The sequence below is a fragment of the Erythrolamprus reginae genome, chromosome 1 (genome assembly GCF_031021105.1).
Source record: "Erythrolamprus reginae isolate rEryReg1 chromosome 1, rEryReg1.hap1, whole genome shotgun sequence".
Classification (NCBI taxonomy): domain Eukaryota; kingdom Metazoa; phylum Chordata; class Lepidosauria; order Squamata; family Dipsadidae; genus Erythrolamprus; species Erythrolamprus reginae.
In genome coordinates this window covers 357,100,755-357,108,889 of record NC_091950.1, presented here as the reverse complement: position 1 = coordinate 357,108,889, position 8,135 = coordinate 357,100,755, and the positions used below count along the sequence as shown (strand labels likewise).

At 36.4% G+C, this 8,135-nt stretch overlaps 1 long non-coding RNA gene across 1 annotated transcript; it reads right to left on the bottom strand.

Annotated features, from left to right (window-relative positions):
- Positions 1-821: 821 nt before the first annotated feature.
- On the bottom strand, positions 822-7,914 carry LOC139161616 (uncharacterized). Its single transcript, XR_011558137.1, has 3 exons — positions 7,688-7,914; positions 6,439-6,494; positions 822-880 (listed from the first exon to the last, which is right to left on the bottom strand). It is a non-coding gene; the product is annotated as an uncharacterized lncRNA (long non-coding RNA).
- Between the last annotated feature and the right edge of the window lie 221 nt (positions 7,915-8,135).

Below are 8,135 nucleotides of genomic sequence, written 5' to 3'. Positions count from 1 at the left end.
GTGTAGAATCTAGAACACACGACCAAAACTATGTGCCCAAAATATAGCTTTTGTTGTAATACAAAAGGCAGAATTAGCAAAGGTAACACGAAACAATAACATCTTCAAAGGAATAAAATTCATAAGGGAAGAAGAAAACCTTAAACGTACTTTGAGGTTATTTTTCAATCATCAGGTGTTTTATTCCAACTATATTCATTCAGAGGCTATTTCAGCTAACTTTGCTATAAATATCAACAACATTATTATTGTCATGAGGTTGTAGCAACTAAAAAAAAGTTTAAATTTATGGCCAAGTATTCCAACAGTCTGGAATTATTATGGTTCAATCATCACCATGAACTCTAAATACACTTTGATGACTTTATTTAAATAGTCAGGTATTTAATTTTTTAAAGATTGGCAAAATCTTCACACAAAATAAAGAAGCAAGACAGAAGTAATATAAAAAGCCTTTAGCACTGATGTGCCTCAAATTTGTTTCTCATTTTTAGAGGAGACGGACTTTTAAAATGAACAACCTGAGTACAGAAATCCAGGTGAAGGACTGATTAAAAGTCCTAACAATATTTTAAGGGGAAAACACTGAATTATTTAATATTTTTGAAACCTTTGCAATTTATAAGAAAAAGTTAACATTTAGCAAGGGGTTTCTCCAGGGATCCATGTACTTACTTGATTCTATTTCTTCCAAATATAGCACATTAAGGTAGTCAAAATAAGCACCTCTGGAAAATCCATATTTGAGCAAGTGAAGGACATCACAATGCTCAATAGAAGGTATAAATTTGTTCAGATGACATGGAAATCTCAGATTTTATTCAGTTTATTAATACACACAAGGATGGAATTATTCACCACCATGCCTGACATCATGCGTCTGGAAGAAGAACGGGAGGGAAAAGAAATACTGAAGAAATTTCACAAAGCCTTGCTGTACAAATACAAGGAGTTTTTTCCCCTGGAAACTGGCATGAGACAAATCATGATCTTGTCATTTCAGGATGCCATGACTGTCTGGTTGTCAAGCACCCAACATGGAGTCATGTGACCACCAGGAGACACAGAGCAGTACAATAATTTACAATAGGTGAGGAAGGGTGCTTTATGGGTCATAGATGCAATGGCATGTGCTTCTGCAAGCAGAACAGGGAGAATAAAATTTATTTATTTATTTATTCATTCATTCATTCATTCATTTATTTATTTATTTATTCATTCATTTATTCATTTATTCATCCATCCATCCATCCATTCATTTGATTTCTATGCCGCCCTTCTCGAGGCGACTCAGGGCGGCTTACAACATTAATATAACAATATATAAGAAATCTAATATCTCTAAAATATGAAAATTTATTAAAAACTTTTAAAAGTCCCCATGAACATTCACACACATTTATCCCAATCATAACTCATATCGGCCGGAGACAGTCTCATCACTCACGGCCCCCATGCCTGCCGGCAAAGATAGGTTTTTAAGGCTTTGCGAAAGATCAGGAGGGAGGGGGCAGTATGTATCTCCAGAGGGAGTTCGTTTCAGAGGGCCGGGGCCGCCATAGAGAAGGCTCTTCCCCTAGGCCCCGCCAGTCGACATTGTCTGGCCGATGGAACCTGGAGAAGGCCAACTCTGTGGGACCTAACTGGCCACTACCAACTAAGAACTTTACCAGAAGAAGACTCAGATCAAGAGACTGCATAGTCTTGAGCGGAAGAGAAGAGAAGAAAAAAAAAATCAAGGTAACCACTAAAATCTCTCAAGAGAAATCTAATAACTTAGAAAGTTATAGCTTTAATTTGGTGAGATTCTATCTGTTAGGTGTAAACAAATAAAGAACTGGACTCAATTGGATTTCAGTGTCTCATCTCCAGGCTGGTGTCTGAGAGTAAAGTATCTCTTCCATGGTTATTGTAAATGTGATGTCATTAAATGGGTGGTGATAAGGCAAAGACTACCTATATTGGAAAGACTCTTGGCAATTTAGAATGTAAAAAATAAAATCAATGGAACAAATATATGCTCATTCATAAAACTCTTAAACCACCAATAGTCTCTTGATAATGCTACACTGAAGGGAGACACAAATCTTCTTCTAAGGGTTATGGTAGACAGTAAAGCCTTCGTGAGGGAATTCCAATGACTGCCATGTATCAATTTGGTATCTATAGTAGAACTAAGCTTTCACTTATTGCATCTTTTCTTCCTACCTATGCAGTTTCAAAGGCCTGAAACCACTCTCTTTTGGACAAAAGGGATGTTTTCCCCCTATTACTTGTTTCACCAACAGACTAGTCTGTTTTCAGGCCACTTGTTTCTGACCTTGTGGCAATTATCTTCTCCTCTATTTTTATATCTTTTCTTTATATATAATACTTCATGTCTATTCTCTTCAATATGTATTGTGTATTGGACAAAAATAAATAAATAAATAAAAAATTGTCTTTCACAAAATTCATCAACTCTCCCAATACATATTATTCAAACAAACAAACAAACAAACAAACAAACAAACAAACAAACAAACAAACACAAACTTTATTTATTAATCAAATTTATATAGCCACCTATCTCGTATGAATTAACTCTGGGCAGCATACAAAAATACTTAACATACATTCACTGCCAAAAACCTATCAAAATTGCATTCTGGAGCACCACAAGAAAGACTTCTACCTAAATCTCTGCAAATGCCATACAGATGTAGCTGTAATAAAGGAATATTTTATTCTGTTGCCACCCATCTCCATGAAACTTATTTATTGGGAATGGGGACCTTTAATATTCTCATTTGAAGTGAGTGGATCAGACAGATTGGTCTGTTTAGGAGATACCTGGAAGCCAAATCGTAAAACATTTATTGGTTAAAACCAGCTCTAGGAATTGCACACAGTAGCATATTCAGAGCCAATGCAGTGCCTCCAAAATCAGTGTTATTTAGCTATAGCAGCTGCCACACATCAGCAAGCAGGATGCTGTAGTTTGCTTGAATTGGAGCTTCTGGATAGTCTTCAAAATCAAAGCCATGTAAAGTGGTCTTCCGTACAGTTTGTCAAGCTTTCCTCTTCAAAACAGGATTGCAACTGGCCTACCAGCCAAATTTTGGCTACGACTTCCCTATGTACAGCCTCCATCCTATGAGTCTAGAGAAGTTTTAAATCAACTAAGGCATATGCAATATATCCTATCTTTATTCTGGGATTTCATCAGTGGGATATCTTTTTATTTGTTTTTACTTATAAGGATAAACCTTAAAGTTTAATATCCACATAATTCTTATGCAGCAATCTAGATCAAACAGAGAATAATAAATTGAGCCAAGTAGCAAATCAGTTCCAATAACCCAATATTGGAACAATGGGAAAAAAAATCAGTGTGATGGGAACGAAGAATTTGAAGGTAAGCTTGTACTTTGGGGAGTTATTTGAAATGAATTCAGGGATTGGTAGCCAGCTTCCAAGAAGAAGGTATCTTTGTCTAGACCATTCCTCCATGAAACCCTTTCATTAACAAAGAGTTCTTTCAAGGTAGAATTGAAAACAATTGCCCCAAGGGGGAAAGGAAAACAGTATGATGAAACATGTTTACCAAAAATGAATCCAAACATATATATATATATATATTCTCAAGATTCTTCTAGGGTTGAATTGCTGAGCATAAGAGAAAGGGCTTGTGTTAGCTTGAACAGCAAATGATTCAACCACATGCCAATTTTGTCTAATCCCAACCCATGGAATCTATTTATAGTTCAGTGGGTCACTGTAAACCTATAACATTTGGGTTAGTTTAATTATTCCTAGTTATCCTTGGGTAACAGTAGCTTATGCACCCAGCCAGGTGACTGATGATAGTAAGTGATGTTGAAAACTGCTGGAGGTAATTTCCTGTTTTAGTTTCATATCCAGCACATTCTCCATTAATCCATCCCTGCATGCAAATCAGAGCAAGCAGATGCACCACTCTGTTCAGCTAGCAAAAATAGTTTGATGTTTATTATTAAAGATTAGCAAAACATAAAAAAAACCCTAGAGGGAAAATAGGACACACACAGACAGATGAACTGCAATTGAAGAAATGGATGGCAAAAGAAATTAAACTCAGACCTTTTACAGTCCACTGGAAATACTGTAATTTTGTAATTAGCATGGTTGGTCCCCAAAGGGAGGACTTTAACCCTTTCATGTACATAATGATAGAAGACTCAAGAAGGAAAATCTGGCTGAACCTTATTTATTCTATATTTGGTGGGTGAGAATGATGCGTCCAACAAGTGATGGGAAAACGGTTTGCAGACCTCATATGAGCGTGGTACCTGTTTGCAATTTATTAAAGCTGTCTGCAAAAGCTGTTACTGCTTCAAGGGTTTCCTTAATATTCACACTCAGCAATATATACATGTATATCAGCAATATATACATGCATATTAAATCAGCAATATATACATGTATCAGCAATATATACATGTATATTTCCAGATTTGTGCATAAACTTGAATAAAAGTCAGGCTTGCTTTAACAAAGAGCAGAGAGCTCCTTGCTCGCTTGAGTTCTTAAGCACTTTGGAATTATTTTTCAAACAGCCATCTTAAATAACTTGGAGCTTTTTTGATGTATAAATCTGTTGAATTTGAGCTACCTGCTTCTGCCCTGTTAAACAGTGCCTGTGGAACTTTTGCTCCAAATTTCTGCTCAGGTGGCATCCGTGATTATGACTGCAGGTTTCTTTTGCCTAGAATTTGGAACCCTTTCAAGCTGCCTGCATAGCAAGGCTTTTAAAAATGGCAACCGCTGCTGCCATTAGCTACTGGAATCATTTTATCCTTTAATAATGGACATAGGTCCTTTAATAATGGACATAGGTCAAGTGATTGTTCAAATTGCTTGAAAAGCTTCTAGGGAAAAGGTTAGTTTCCCCTGCCTAAGTCTGTGCCACGGACAATTCCTTCCACTGCAATCTCCCTTGAGACACAAAATGAAACAGAAGTCCTACCAAAAGATACAATTTTGTTTTACTAAATCCAGAATAGAATGGAAAAATAAAACAATGATTACTTTTTGCCCGTCTTATGGGAATAGCAACATTAGAAAACAAAGAAACCCCAACTATTTGCTCACTGAAATATTATAGCTTAAAGAATGAACAAATCCAATTTCAAAACTTTTCAGGGATCTATAGTAAATTGGAGATTGAAGTCTGCTGGCCAGAGCAACAGATAAAATCATAGTTCAGACTTATGGTGCATCAATAACTAATGTGATCTTTCAGGTGATGGATATGTACAGTAAGGTTTTGTGACATTTCATCAGTATTTCTTTTGCCTCCCATTCTTCTTCCACACCCCGAGACAGTGTTCCCTCTAATTTTTTTTTGGGGGGGGGGGCGGAAAAGTATAGTGTCTGAGCGGCAGTCCCTTCGGGACTGGGCGGCACAGAAATATTAAATAAATAAATAAACAAACAAACAAACAAATAAAAAACCCACCCTGTTTTGCCTCAGAGAATTTCAAAATAAAATACTACTGTGTGTCTATAACAGTGAGCTCATAATAGGGCAACTCTATCAACATCAAAATGCCACTTAAATAGTTGAGCTAGTTTCAAACTAGATTTTGATTTTCTTTCTCTTCCTTATTCCCATTCTTTTTCTTTCTCTTTTCCTTCCTCTATTTTTTCTATCTGTTTCTCTCTCTTCCTCTCTTCCTCTCTCTCTCCTTCCCTCTCACTATTTCCCTCTCGGCTTCTGGGCAGGTTTGGAAAACTCTGAGTTGATGATGATTTTTAAGTGAGCGATTGCTCACTGCTCAGCTTAGAGGGAACTATGCCCCTAGACATTGTTATATGTTTTGTCTGAGGAAGGATCCTCACGTTTTCTTTAAGCTGACCTATAGGCAATGAATTTCAGTATCCATTCCATTTCAAGGATCTACAACAAGGGTCCCCAAATTTTAAGACTTGTGGACTTCAACAGAATTCGTCAGGCAGCTATGGGAGTTGAAGTCCACAAGTCTTAAAGTTGCCAAGTTTCAACGCCTCTGATGGCACTTTAAACTATGTGGCACTTTAAACTTCAAAGAATTTGGGATGACATTCCTTTTCAGTTTGCCCCCCAAAGACGAACTGCACCCCCCTTTTTTTCTGAAGTTCAGTAGATGCTGCCTTTCCTTCCAACAGATCAGAATTCAGGAGCAACTGCCTTTTTCATTCATTTTATATAGATTTAAATGGCCTTCTACAAGTAGGAAAGAATGTATAACCTCATTCTGATGATGAGAAATAAATCACTGGAAATTTATTAGAATTGCTAGGACCTTGTCAATATCTCTTTTTTCACAGCAGAGGGAGATGTTTCTCAAAGTAGCAAGGCAGCATCTTTTGATTGCATTTTTGTCAGAAAAACTATATTTATTATCTTACTTGTAATTTAATTTCTACTGTATTTACCTTATTGTTTTCTTCCTTGGTTCTGAATTTTCTAATTTTCAATAAAGATTTGTTCTCTGAAAGAGAGAAGGTTTTAATCTCACCTTGGGTTGTAATATGCTACAAAACTCTTTATTGTGATTTCTATATTAAAAATACACAAATTTACTCTCAGACTGAAGTTTAAATTTCCTTAAAAACTTTTGCCTATACCCTTATTCTTGTAGATGGTTTTCCCTTTCCTAGAACATACATAATATTTAAGCTTAATTTAATTCTATTTGACTTAACTTTCAAACAGGGATATTCAGAACCCGGCACTTAATGTAATCTTCTCTGCAAAGTTTGAACTAGAATAATTTGTGAATACAATATTACTGCAACACATATGCTGGATATTAAACAAAGCATGCTGGATATTAATGAACACAGTAAATTTTTACTATGTACGCATTTGCTGGTTGTAACATTACTGGACATTTTATATATACACACACTACCCATATATTTTTCATGTCCTGAAATGAATCTTGACTTTAATGCCTTGTAATTAGTTCAGTCTATTAGCAAAAAATAAAACCAGAATGTTTTTACAGCTGTAAAAGTTCCAATATTATGGTACTGCCAATTTCTGTCTTTTCTGTCTCCCATCTAACATGAATAAATGCTGTTAATGTTAGATGGTATTGATGGGTTGCAAAGTTCCAGAATGCCGAGCAACATTTATCTTCCAAGCAAAATACTGTCTAATTCAAAGATGGATGTATTATATCATGTCAGCAATGTATGAATGCTATACAATCAAGTCAGTGGTTGCACACATAGGATAGGTATGGCTGAGTTGTACAAAACACAATTATTATTGATCCTTTCCCCCAAATAGGTTTACTTTAAAACAAGTTAATTATGCAAAAGAGTAGCAAAAGTTGCCAGGTTTTCTTCACACTAAGGCATCTATAACATTAATAGATGTGTGTCAAGAAACTGAAGATAACACTGTACCTCTGAGTCATATTAGTTAGATTTTTATCTGGTAGGTTTTCAGAAGCAGGGGTATCAAACTTGCGGTGACATGTCATCAAGTGATGTATCACAACTTTTTTCTCTTTCGGTAAACTATGAGTGAGTATGGCCATGGGCATGATGCAACTAACCTGCGAGCTGCGACTTTGATACCCCTGAGCTAGAGGATAAAAAATCTCCTAGTTCTATATTTCTGTGATGTAAAAAACTACAGGGTATGTTTCAAAAGTAATGCAATTGAATTTACCACGCTGCTCCTATTGGTGGGAGTGAGGCGAAGCACTTGGAGTAGGTGGGGGGGATGCTAAGCTTTGCCATGAAACTGGTCACAGTGCTCTCCAAGCTGTGGAAGCGGCAGGACATCAGTTATTGTAAACCTCTGCGCGTCGACCATGTCATGAAAAAAATGGAATGGAAATTTCAAGTGAACTTTTGCAATGTATAGAAATTGAATCTGATTATCTGGATAATGTCATCACTGGTGATGAAACATGTGTTTTTGAATACGACCCAGAAACAAAACGCCAAAGCTGTGGGTGGCACACCGACCAGTGTTCCAAGCCCAAAAAGGCAAGAATGAGCAAATCAAAAGTGAAAACAACAATGCCCATTGTCTTTTTCGACAGTAAAAGGGTGGTCCATAAGGAGTTTGTTCCTCAAGGACAGACAGTTAATGCTGCCTACTATGTGGATGT